Source organism: Lycorma delicatula, chromosome 8, assembly GCF_047948215.1.
Source record: "Lycorma delicatula isolate Av1 chromosome 8, ASM4794821v1, whole genome shotgun sequence".
NCBI lineage: Eukaryota > Metazoa > Arthropoda > Insecta > Hemiptera > Fulgoridae > Lycorma > Lycorma delicatula.
This window is the reverse complement of record NC_134462.1, coordinates 74,580,802-74,595,010: the sequence shown is the minus strand read 5'-3', so window position 1 is coordinate 74,595,010 and position 14,209 is coordinate 74,580,802.

The window sequence follows — 14,209 nt, the reverse complement described above, 5'->3', positions numbered from 1 at the left end:
TTCATAAAAATCAGACACAAATAAACCGCTACAGAGCGTGAGCTAAGAGGATATTTAATTACACAAGGACAATACGACATAATTAATACTCGAATACAGGTAATTATATAAATTGGTAATAAAAATATTTAAATTATATTTGTACTCAGTAACGTTTTTCTCGATCGATTAAGGCGTTTTAGAAAAACAAAACTGCAAAGAACGGAACTATTCTGCACTGAAGTATGGAATGTTTACTACTGATGACAATAGATAAGAGTAGTAAAATATATAACCAATAGGGACGCTGGTAGTAGAAGCGACGGTAGCAGTTTTAAAGGTTTCTTTGTACAATAACAATTACAATTACAATTGGCTCTCCTGCGGAGCCATAAGTAAATTTCCTGACAAAAGTACATGATAAGGAGGTCGTTAAGGAACTCCCAAAATAAGTAATACACAATAAATAGTTGCAAGTAAACTTAAAGTACAGTATGATATTTCAAGCTCAGTCATAAATCGCGAAACATTAATTTCAGCACCACATAGTCCAGAAAAACAAACAATAATAACAAAGAATAAAAAAACAAAAAAACAATAATAAACAGAAATAGTAGTAACAAAGAAATTAGATACGACATAACTAAACTTGTCCGTGTTAGATTCCAAACTGTTACGCACCCTAAGTCGAGAACATGAAAACGCCTCAACCACTGGACGTCCCTGCTGTTATTGAATAGATTAATTGCAAAGTTATTTATATGATTCTCAAGCCTCCGTAAATATTTGACACTGCGCTGCCGTGCAATCTTTATGGGATTGTTCGATTGTAGAATGGCCACACCTGAACCCAAAATGATGATCCGGAATTATCTCTCCCTTTACTCTCCAACAGTGGTTGAAGCCTGTGCAGTAGTAGCTTCTCAAACAGTTTAGACAAGTAATAGGCTAATTGGTCTGTAAGAAGAAACTTTCTTGCAGACTTCCCTGGTTTCAAAATCATCACCACCTGCAACACCTTCTATTCCGCCGGGAAGTAAGACGTCCGCAGAACAACGTTAAACAGATTCCTAATGTACTCGATGCGTTTAAGGGATAGAATGACAAACATTTTGTGCGTCACTAAGTCAAAGCCGGGGACCTTCCTTATTCGCCTTCCTTGACTGACTAATTTCAGTACCTCCCTCGCAGAGATCGGTTTAATCGGGAAGCTGATTGGCATTGGGCTCTCAAGGAAGTCGTTAACATCCACATGACCGGGATCCTCTTCATCGTGGGATCGGAACGTTACCTCTAAGTGTGTAGCAAACAGATCGGCCTTCTTCTTGCCAGTCCTGGCCCACGATCCAGTACGCCTTTGTAGGGCGGGGAGTATTCCTGGGGATCGTTTCAGTCCCTTCGTGGCCTTCCATAAGGAGTATCGGTATCCGTTTAGGCGAGAAAGATTTCCTATGAACTCCTTGAATGTTTCGTCTATGATAGTCCTCAACAACCTACTCAGCTTCCGCGCTGTCCTACTAAGAAAAGTTCTGTCTTCTGGCTTTCTAAAACGCTGCCAATTTCGCCGAAGACGCCGGTTCAAGACAATTAATTCTATCACTTCCCTCAGTTAGGAATTGTCTCTGGCTGAGTTCAAATCTTCTTTTTGTAGGCCATCATGCTCTCTCCTGCATGACCAACGTCAACAGGTACGTCGCGTAATCAATATCCTCAGAGGTATCTATTGGAAACGGGTCGGATGGTTAGCAAGCTACGCGTTTCAATTCGCTTTCCACCTACACTACCTCTCCATTATCACTGATATACCCTGCAGCCTCGGTAGTTTTCCGGATGGTTGAACTGATACAAGGCGTAGGTCGCAGGAATGCTACTGTTGTTCCTGGAACAGTCAGCTGTACGATGGCCCTATCCACATTTCACGTAGTGGAAACGGAAAGGCCTCATACAATTTTTCTTAGTGTGCCCATATTGCTGAAACATCATGCACTGCTCAAACTTCATGCACTGGCATCTCGAACGAAACTGTGCAATTATCAATGTACTCCAATTCAAAGATATTCAAAGATGTTGTTCTCCTGTGGCTTCAGGTTCACGAAGAAAGTCTATGTGGGCTCCTTAGTTACTGCGGCATGCATTTATCAAGTCCTTCACCCGATGCCCGTGGCCTTCTAATTGGGTTCTTTATCATCCCCAGTGGAATCGAGTAGTGCAGGTTTCTGATTACAATCGAAAGGCTCGTTGATCCTTCCTTGTGAAAGTATGACCTATCAGACCATTCTTCCCAAAAACATGTATAGTCTTCTTGTACGCCTCGATGTCTCTAGAAATTATTTTCAGCTGCTTATCTCCAACCAGTGAAATGCTGTAATCACTCTTGCATACGACCGCTTCCTGCAGTTCGTATAACTTCAGAACGTCGTTTATCCCATAAAGCACAATCGGAGAAGTTTTTATTGACTCAGGCTGGTTCACAACACCCGTATTCTCCAGTGTAAGGCCACATTAAATCTATTCGATACTAGTAAGTCGCCATTGCTAGGACTACGATTTACTGCTTGCCTCCTCGGCACAGGTATCGTCCTCCACTGGCTAGTAGTAGGCCGGGACTCAATGGTTATACTCTTATCACTCGAAGCACCTGACAGATTGTTTGCCAAGTCGTCTCTAATAAGCTTCCTGCGCTCAGCCCTCCTCGGGTCCCTAATGAACGACGGCAGCGGACCACGTTTCCTGGACGGTACATGACAACCTCCACTATCAGAGGGCCTGTAGTCTACCACACCTGCCAAAAGCAGCTGATCCATACCGAGCAAGAACTAAGCGTACACAAACATAAACGAAAATTAGAAACCGTAAAAAGTAAACAAAGAAGTAAGCAGAAAAGTAAACAAACAAAGAACACTCCTTAGCAACGGAGCTATACGAGGGCGACGGAGTCCACGTATCTCACCGTCGCCGCCCATCCCGGTAAACCCGGACGAACGACGACTTCACAGGAGGCTGTCCGTCACCCCCTATATATTCTTATATATTATTAGAATTATTCTATATATTCTGACACAGTCCTGAATTCGTCGACTCCAGATAGCATTGTTGGTACAATTGTGTATAAATCGAGAGGTCCATTTTGTTGTTCGCAGATGCCTCTTTCGACCATCCATCGTCGACACCTGAACAACACGTGTTCAAGGGAGTCAAAGTCTCCGAAATATCGGCACTCAGATGTAATTGCCCTCCTCCTCCCGAAAAGATATGACCTGTAGACTCCGTGCCCCGTTAAGAACTGGGTTAACCAGATATTGAGTTTGCCAAATTTGCGATCAATCCATGGTGCAACCTGTTTTCTCTTTACTGATGAGGAAGCTGTGTACTCACTTAGCTTTAAAATTATAATGGAAAATACTACAGAAAATTGGTAAGTTATCTTCTTCAATCTTATTCCTATTAGAATTTGTTCCACGATATTATTATTATTGATAGTAGTAATTACTATTAATAAAAAAAAAAAAAAATTAAAATATCTAATGTTGTTTTTTAAAATCATTACTCTTTCAAATACATATAAAATAATTTTTTATTTTCTTCTATTTATTTTTTTGTTAGCAATTTTTTATACTCTAAAGAAATTTTTTTAATTTAATTCAGGTCATTAATTTAGCTAAGTTAATTATAATGCTTTAACCAACCGTTCACTTACAATTTTATGGCAGTAAAGTCTTGGAAGTGTTTTCTTTTGTTTACTTCTTTTTTTAAGGAAATAAAATTAAATTAACCATTATTGATTTTACTAGATGCTTCAATAGTTTTTACATCAGTTTTGCATTCTATTATAATAAAATACTATGAGTTATTATACCCCAAAGGCGATAATTCTTAATAATTAATTCTACTTCAACGATTACTTTAAAATTCGTAAAGTAACATTTTTTTGAGAGAGATTTAATGGATGGTTAATATTTTTATTAATGGATTATTTTTAATGAATAGCATTACAATACAGACCACCTACGTATAGTAAAGTTATTAATTAAATTAATTTTCACTTAGTATTTTTAATTATATTATTAAATATTAATATTAGATTAATTGCAATTATTTTTTTTTTACTTTTGTTTTTAGACCTTAGTATAGAGTGATAATTTACTTTACTACTTGGACTTTATAATCTTATAAGTAGTTACCAAACAGTCAATATCAATAAAATACTCAGAAATAAATTTTTAAAAAAATAATGGAAAGTTTTGTCTTTAAAATCCATCAAATTATAACAATTTAAGATTATAAAAGGAATAATCATATCGTAAATAAACTACTCAAATATAGTATATATTATTAGTGTATATAATCATTTTTTTACCGACTTTAAAAGGGAGAAGATTCTCAATTTTACCTGAATTTTTTAGATATACTCTTCTGGACCGTTTTCGACGATTATTTTTTTTTTAAAACTTCATCACTGGTCTTGTCATTTTTTTCCAAATATGCAAATTGGAAGACTAAAGAAAAAAATAATGTTCTATACATAAATAATTTCAGGATACTGTTAATTTGTTTTCGTCATTACTTCTAAGTTCTTACATTGCCCAATCGGACAAAATGGATAATAGGTTCAAAAAGATTTATTAGTTATTTGAAGTCTATTCGAAATAATCTACTTATATAAAATTTCCTTGGTGCATGTCGCTTCTAAATCCTGATATTTTATTTTTTACTTCTTTTTATATATTTATATTTTTTTGTTTAATCGCCCTTAGACACTGCTTTAGAAGATAAGATGAATGATTTGTAGCGTGTGTGAAAGTGCCATTCCTGATCGGGATTCGAACACAGGACCTCCGGATGAAAGGCAGAGGCATTACCACTCGCGCCACGGAGGCCGGTTCAGAAACTGCCTTTACTAGGATTTGAACCTTAGAACACTCGACTTCGAAATCAGCTGATGTTGTACGACGAGTTCACTACTAGACCAATCCAACCCAATCTTAATCCTGAAATTTTTTTTTTTTTTGTTTAACCTCCTTGTCCACTGTTAGGTATTGCTTCAGAGGGTAAGATGAATAATTTGTAGCGTGTGTGAAATTGCCATGCCTGACTGGGATTCGAAAACGGGACCTCCGGATGAAAGGCTGAAACGCTTCACCGAATCTTTTTTTTTTGTTTTCCGTAGGGAAACTTTTCACCGGATCTTGACGTTTTGATACCTAACGAACCCAAAAACCAAATGGAAATTTTTTGGATGTTCTTATATACGTGTGTGTGTTCGGTCTTGCACTCCTTATATCTCCAGAACTACCGGACCGAGTTTGACCAAACTTGGTCAAATTACTTCTGAATATGGAGCATTGATGCCATTAAATTTTCAACTTAAAAGGTTAAGGGGGTGAAGCTGTTGAGCAAGGTCATCATCCTCAGTATCTCGAGATTTCGCCTAATTAAGGTCTTATTTTTCTTAGGCACATTTTTTTACAATTAAAAAATAATAATATTTTCAAAATCGCACCCCCACCCCAAAAAATGATCTGAATAAACTAGCGGCTGTATGGGTACCCTGTCTCAATAGTACCCCCTTTCACCAAAAGGAGTGTTAGTGTAGCATGTACATCTATTGTAGTCGTCTGAAAGTCGTGACGTCACAGGTGAGCAATGGAGTTAAATAAATGAATAAATAATATTTAAAGTGTAAAAAAAATATTTAAAGTACCGCCACACCTCCCCGAATGAAATACGGTATGAGCACGCGCGTTAGTTTATTATTAAAAAGATTATATTTAAATAAAATTATAAATATTTTGAATTAATTTGTGTGTGTAAACTTTGTATCAGAAAAAAACGGCTTGACGGGATAGTCCAACAACTGCGTTGTCAGCTTTATTTTTTAAATATAATATGAATTTTTTTTTCTGGCCGTTGACCAGAAATTTACGTATTATTTTTTAATTAAATGAATTTATTTATTACTAGTAGACTAGGCAATGCTTCGCTATTGCTAAATTTGAGTATATAATATATATATATATATATATATATATATATATTAAATGAACACAATTGAAAGTTTGATAAAGCTTTTCCCCTTTTCCAATTTTCATGTTACCACATTCCCTTTCCCTTTCTTTTTTCTCCTTTCCTTTTTTCATTTCCTTTTCCCGTTTTTCTTTTCTCTGTTGTCCTCTTCTTTCTTTTTACCCCGATTTCCCTATCTTCCCTTTTACCTTTATAGATTCCCTTTTCCGATTTTTCCCTTTCTCCCTTTTCCCCCGCACGTAAATCGGTCCAGTTTTTGTCTGTAGCGGATACAAACATCGGAAACATTGAAATGGAATCGTAAAATATTTAGTATAGCGTGTATAACTTTTACGTACAACAGATAGCGATGGTTTTCAAAAAAGCATGTTTTTACCTATCACAGGTGTGATATCTTAGATATATAAATTGCAGGCATATAAGAACACGCGTGTATTCGAATGCAACGTTGTGTTAAAATTTCAAAGCAATCGGTGAAGAACTTTCGAAGATTTAAGTGTTTGAATAAACGAACATTTACATTCTTATTTAAATAGAACTGTGTTTTTTGAATAATTTGTAAGCAAGCGGTAAAACTAAATTACTTATTTCTACTGGTTTATTTTTATAGTGTAATAACAATAAAGTCTGATATGATTCTTATATAACATGTATTTTTGTCAAAATTTTATGAAAAGCAACGGGTACTTTGATTAAAAAAGTGTTAAAATAAAAAAAAATATATAAAAAAATAAAATGAATGTGATTAAAAAAAATGAGGGTATAGAAAGAATATCAGTAACTGTCTCTTTAATGACATCTAACATTTTTTTAGCGTGGTTCTGGCGTGTTTAATTCCATTTATTTTTTTATTTTTATCAAAACGTTGTTTTCTTACGAGTAATTTTACACAAACGCCATTTTTTCATACAAGCTGCATTTTTTAATAGATTTATTCTTATTTCCCTATATACGAGTACATTAAATATAAAAAAACAAAACTAATTTAAACACCCTGCAATGAAGGGTGTTTAAATTTAGAAGTTGGTATCAAATTTAATACAAGTCAACAGCTGGTAATTGTTTTCAATATGACACTAGCTTTCTATAAATCGATTTGTAAAAAGAAATTAAAATTATTAGTTTTTAATTTTTAAAGCGGTTTTCCTTTCAAAGTCAATTTTATTATTAGTTTTTCTCTATTAATTTTATTTAAAATCAGTGGTTTGATTTGGTGTAGTACAAAAAAATACACCATTCTTTTCTGTGCTAATATTTTCTTTTAATATACTTTGTACATCCTTGATCATATTTTTTATAAATTGTAACCTTTATTTTCCTTTGGCTATTTTATCATCTACACTTTGTGCTGAATTTTTGAATTAATAGATTTAATTTACTCTGAATATCTTTAGGTACTGTACACGTATTACAGCAATGAAATGTTGGGTCAGATAGTGTAACAAGCTTCCTAACTTTCTTTAGGAAACATATTGCATGTACACTTTGCATTTAGTAGATAAGTTACAATATATATTACAATGCAAGCGATAGCATCCAGGCCTTTCATCCGGAGATCCGGGTTCGAATCCCGGTCAGGTATGACATTTTCACACACGCTACAAATCATTCATCTCATTTTCTGAAGCAATCGTTCATCCTCATGCATGGTTGTGAGAATATTAAATATATTACAAATGTTAATTAAAGAAAAATGAATTACTCATTTTACTTCATTATATTTCTGTTGGCATGGTGACAGAAACATAATGAAGTAAATTGATTAGTTTTTATTTCTTTAATGACTATCTTTAATATTTTAACCCCCAAAGGACTAAGACCTAGATCTAAGACTTAAAACATTCCATACGATAACAAAAATATATTCTGAAAATTCGACAGAAATCGGTCAGGTGGTCTCTCATGATGATGTTACAAACAAATTTTCGTATTTATATATAAGATTTGGGTTTCAATTATATATATAAATTGGGGTTCAATTAACCACACGTCTTAGGAAAGTCGGGCTGGGTCTGTACAAGACTGAAAAATTTATATGTCAACAAAACAACATGTAAATCTTTTAAATGGAATAAAACCTCGTAATAGGATCACGTATGACAATAATGTAAGAAATTTTAAGTGATGGAAGCAAGGCGAATTTACGCAATCGGTAGAAAAGTACGACTGACGTAAAAAAAGTGATGCTGTGTTTTCGGGTGGGATCGGATTGGAATAAGATGCGGCCACCCTTTCAATAAATTGTTTTTAATATTTACTGTCAACAACTGGAAATATTACGCAGCAATCAAGATAAAGCGACCAGATTTGATCAATAGGAAAGATAATGACTAAAGACCGGATTATGTGCATTTGCATATTAAGCCCTTTCTCACCGGTTATTGCATACATTCCTTAAAATTTATTGATGATGGATATTTTCGTTATATCTACAATATTTTTCGGTAGGCTACCTAGTTAATAAATGATATCTTACTTTGTAGCCAACCAAATCTATTAGCTGTATGGATCTTTGAGTGCACTTAGCAGCCGCGCATTTTAATGGTTTTGGTATGATAATATCCTTATGAGGTCGGAGTTGAGTAAGTGTACTCGTACCGTACGGACGTGTTGTTGTGCTGCTCCCCAATTATAATATTTTTGGACTGGTTTTTCCGGCTTTTTCTTGGAGACGACAATAGGTATTGTTAGGTGAGTGTTTACTGGATGTGTTTTGAAATTTTTACGATTTTTGGTTAATGGACGGATTTTTTATTGTGTTTTTTGTCGTTTCAACCTTATTGTCACAAGCAATAAGGATTATAGTGGAGCGTCTCTTCGCTGTACGTGATTATTCGGTTATCTCCAGCTGATAACAGATAACATATCAGTAAGTAGTAATATAATTAATATAAATGTTATTTACGATAACTGATTACATCGGTCAAGGACTTAGGAAATTCTCTAATACTTCCTGCTGTGTATAGGAAATTTTACTGAGTGCTACGAAGCGAATTTAGTAGGGGGAATTCCTTTTCCTTCATAACTCCTGCAATAGTTACCCTCTCCAAAAACTTCCTTGATATAAATCCCGATCACAAAAATCCTCAACTTGTGACCCCTCCCCCCAAAAGTTTTTATTAAATTTTTGGGAGGATACATTTTACCCCCCTCGACCACTCGCTGGACTCGGAATTGTCTTCTGAGTCCAGTGCCACAACATGAGAAAGCGTGGGTCACTTCCTTTGGAAGGTACATTCTCCCAAAGTGGTGGCACGACGAAATCGTCTGTAGCCAAGAAAATGGACATCAAAGGGAAAAAGAGAGTCGTCAGGGCTCCTCTGAAGAAGAGGATGGGTCGCCCTACTCATTTTCCAGTCTGGTTCAACAGCTTGGACAAGCGATTGATGCCCTGAAAAAACATACGGCGTCAAGTTTGACTAGATATATAGCAGTCCACGAGCAGGAGCTGAGGAGAATACATGAGGGCTTAACTGATCTGTCTGATGTGCCCCTTCCCGTAGAGGTTAACACGCAGTCCACTCAGACTGATCCTGCTTCTGACACGGATCAGACAGAAATCTTAAATCTTGATTTGTCTGATGATGAATTAATTGAGTTACTCCCGCGCAGGTGGTCTGCGTGGGCAATGAACAAGGCGAAAGTCGTTACTCTTCCGACAGACGGGGATACATGTCAATTTGTTGACATCAGTAAATCGAAGAGAGCGGCCACAGAGAAGATCCAAGCAGGCATGATCGCATTAGACTCCTCCACAATGATGGAGAGTTTCCAAATGGAGTCTACTAAGAAAAATAAATTTACTATTTTCTTCGATTCCGAAAAAGGGGAAAAGCTTGCGGCCAGATGCATTAGAAATGCATTAAGAAAGGTACTAGTCAGTGTACGCAAAGTGACCTATATTCTACCAACTGGTGAATATGGCAATATTTTGAGAAAAATACTTATTTATTTGCATAGAACCAACGAGGAACCTGCAACATTGGTAGTACCCAGGAAATCAGATTCAAGCCGTGGGCGATCTAGGTCTGCTTCGGCTCGTCGCTCGACGGCTCCGGTTGAGGGGAGCAAGATAGTTGTTATCAAGGGACAGGGTAAGTCCTATGCGGATTTGCTCCGTACCATGAAGGGCAAAATAAACAAGGAAGAAGCTGGAGAAGTTCTTTCTCTAAGAAAAGAAAGAAACAACGAATTAGAGTTCAGGATCAAGAATGCCGAGCAAGCAGCTCAATTTACTACGGTGCTTAAGGACAGGGCAGACCTTCAAGTGAACGTAAGAACTAGGGGTGATAGAAGAGCGGTTGTGCATATAAAGGACTTAGAAGAAGACACGTCAGAGCTTGATATTAGTGAGGCGATAGTTGCAGTTATTGGTGCCGCTGAAACGTTCCGGATCACCTCGATAAGAAACGCCTACGGTAATACACGTAATGCTACAGTCATCACAAATCATAGGGCAGCACTAAAATTGATTTCGAAATGACTTAGAGTTGGCTGGGTACACTGCCGCTCATACATCAAAACGGATCCTGTCAAATGTCATAAATGTTGGGCGCTGGGACACACCAGTTTTGAGTGCAGAGGTTTTGAGGTGCAGAGTTGTAGCACAAAGCCTACCTATCAGGATAGGTAGGCTTTGTGCTACAACTGTGGGGGTACAGGCCACTTTATACGTGATTGTAAAGCGGCGTCCAAATGCCTCGATTGTAATGGGGCTGACCATCGCACCGGAGGCGTAAAGTGCGGCAAAGCCAGAAATGATTAGTATAATATATTCCGATGCCAACAGGAGTATTCTGTCCCATGATTTAGTGGGAGAGACCGCCAGGGAATTGAATGTTGACATCGTGATTACTACTGAGCCGAACTTGGGTACTGCTGCTCGTGATGACTGGCTGGCTGATATTGTTGGCGATGTCGCTATAACAAACATCAGTAATAGGATCGGTTGGCAGTTGCATCATAGAGGAGAGGGAATTTTAGCGAATATTTTGCCGAATTTTGTCCTTGTGGCTAGATACGTGAATCCTAATATTGGAATTGCTGAGTATGAACTTTACATTGACGAAATACAACGGGTCATCTTACAGTCACTGAAAAGAGCCGTGGTTATGGGTGATTTTAACTGCAAGGCCACGATTGATGGTAGCAGTTATACTAACAGAAGAGGGAAAATCTTTACAGAAATGATGATGGCGACTGATATGATCTGTCTAAATGACGACTCTTATACATTTGAAGCCAGAAGTCATAGATCTGTATTAGACCTGACATTGGTTGACAATAGTTGGGATCCTTCGCTCTATCAATGGAGAGTTTTGAGGTCAGAAACTGGTAGTGATCACTTTGCCACGTTATTTTCTTTTGACGGTATACGACCGGTGATCGGGAGAACATCAAAGCCGCTGAGATTGTCTAAAAGACAGGTAGAAGTAGTGGTTGATAAAGTTACTCGCAAGCTCATGGATGGCAGAGAGGTTACGCCTTTTGTTCTGCAGGAATTAATAGTCACGGAGATAGCGAGGTTTCCCCAAAATATCAGGGGGTATCAACCCGCTTACTGGTGGACTGCGGAGATTGCGGACCAAAGACGGATTCTGCAGTACTGGCGAAGGAGAAAATTTAGACTCCGTAGAAGAGGCGGTGCTGTGTATGAGCATACTGTAAATATGTTTGCTGATGCCAGGCGGTTACTAAATTACCTAATAAAATCTAGCAAGAGGTGCTCTCTTGCTAGATTGGAAGGATTGGTTGGAAGGAGTTATGCTTGGAGCTGGACTCGGACCCGTAGGGACGTTCTTTTCAGATCGTCATGGGAGGACTGGGTAGACGTTTGCCTGTCCTTACAGCTGAGTCTGCTGGTATACAATTCAGAACACTTTTTCCGGTGGCTGAATCGGGCCTATCTGAGCTGGTTGAATGCGATGCAGGTCGATTCACACAACATGAAGTAACCTTGGCGGTATCTAGACTCAGGAACAAAAAGAGTCCGGGTCCAGACTGTATTCCTGCTGCGATCCTCAAGGGACTTATGATGAAAGCCCCTTGGGAAATGACAGGTGTGGCAAGTTATTGCTTGCAGAACAGGACCTTCCCTAATTGTTGGAGGGAGTCGCGCACTGTCTTCTTGCCCAAGAAGACTGCTAATGCAGAAGTGGTTGGTTACCGCCCGTTGAGCCTCATAAACAATATGGGGAAAGTGGCTGAGAGATTGATCGCAGAAAGGTTACTGCTTGAGTTAGCGGCAGGCGGGGGTATTCATAACAACCAGTATGGGTTCAGGCGTGGCAGATCGACGCTTCAAGCGATTGAAAAGATAACTAGCTGGGCTATAACAGTCAAGGCTGGAACATGGCGCACCAGGAAGATTCCTTTACTCGTTATGCTCGACATTATAAATGCTTTTGGGACCGTCCAGTGGGACTCCATCATGGCGGCTTTAGTCAAAAGGCGAATAAGCCCTTACATTACGAGACAGATCTCCGAATACCTGTCTGAAAGATGGACTACGGTTAGCACGCTTGATGGTGACATACGATACCAAGTTCATGGTGGTGTCCCCCAGGGGTCAGTACTGGGACCATTACTTTGATTACTGGTCATTGATGATGTATTACGACTACAGCTACCTGAAGAGTCGGAAATAGTGGCCTATGCTGATGATTTAGCGATACTCACCTCTGCGAGATCAGAAGATGTCCTCGAACAAAGGAGCAATGATACTCTAGAGATCCTAAATAACTGGCTAACCGACAAAGGATTAACACTTTCAGTAGATGAAAGTCAATAAATTATGCAAGGAGACGGCTGCGAGATCTTGAACTTAAGATAGGGGAACATAGGCTTGAACGTGTCAATCGGGCTAAATATCTGGGAGTGATAATTGATAAAACCTTAAGCTTTAGTGCTCATATAGTATATATATATATGCGAGAGAGTCGAAGGATTACTACAAGCCCTCATAAGGCTATTAGCTGGCTGAGATGCCCCAAGATCATCTAAACGTAGGGTTTTAGTCTCCGCATGCACCTCGGCTTTATTGTATGCTGCACCTGTTTGGTATAGAGCCATATTCACGCAAAGGAATGCTAAACGATTGAGGAGCCTACATAGACAGGCTCTAGTTGGGGTGATGTTCGGATACCGCACAATATCTTATGAGACGGCGTGCGTTCTGGCGTCCACAAAACTCATAGAACTCCAGGTCTTGGAACGCTGGCTTCGCTTTCAGGGCATGGAACGGGGTGATGCTTCTGAAGTGGTAATGCGGGCATGACAGCGTAGATGGAGTCAACATGAGGGGGCTATGTGAACAAAAAGGTTGATTTCAGACATTAGCCAATGGGTCAAACGAAAGCATGGCGAGGTCAGCTACTATGTCTCTCAGATGTTCTCTGGACATGGAAATTTCGAGCAATATTTATTCCGCTTTGGCAAAAGAAGCTCTCCACGTTGTCGGTACTGTGAACGCGATGACACAGCTGAGCATACAATATTTGAATGCGATAAATGGACAACAGTTAGGTTTCGCACGGGAATACAGAATCTCACACCCGAGGAACTAATTAGCTTCATATTGAGTTCTAGACAAAATTGGAATAATTTTGAAAAATTCTCCTTTTTAGTTTTAAAAGAGAAAAATGATACTGAAAGACGTATGGGGTACTAATAAAGACTGAAGTAATTGTAGAACTAGGATATTCATGAGTATTGTCTCTTTATGAAACCTACGACCGCGAGTAGGCGTTACGAGATCGGACTGGGAATGTAAAGACCGAGACCCGGCTTCGTAGTTGGTGGCTGGGAACGACATAGTCGGGCCTGGCCTACCTTCTGCGGGGTTAGAGGCAGGCAACACCAAAAGACCGAGACCCGGTTCCCGGGGCTGTGGCTGGGGACGGCATAGTCGGACTCAGTTCCTGCCCTGGGGATTTGAGGCAGGCAATGTAAAGAAAACAAAAAGAAAAGATCCGACCGGGGGGGCTGACCTACCGTGCCGGACATACAGTCGGTGGGTGGGGAGGCCTCCTTTGAGTAAAAGGACACTACCTCGGGCTGCGTATACTTAAATTGGATAACCGGCCCGAGGGAGTAGGGGGAAAAAAAAAAAATAATAATATCCTTATGAGGTCAAATAAAACACAGGCACGCGCAAGACAAGGACAGACGATATCGTTCTGCGTTGCGCATGCCTTCTGCAGCACTT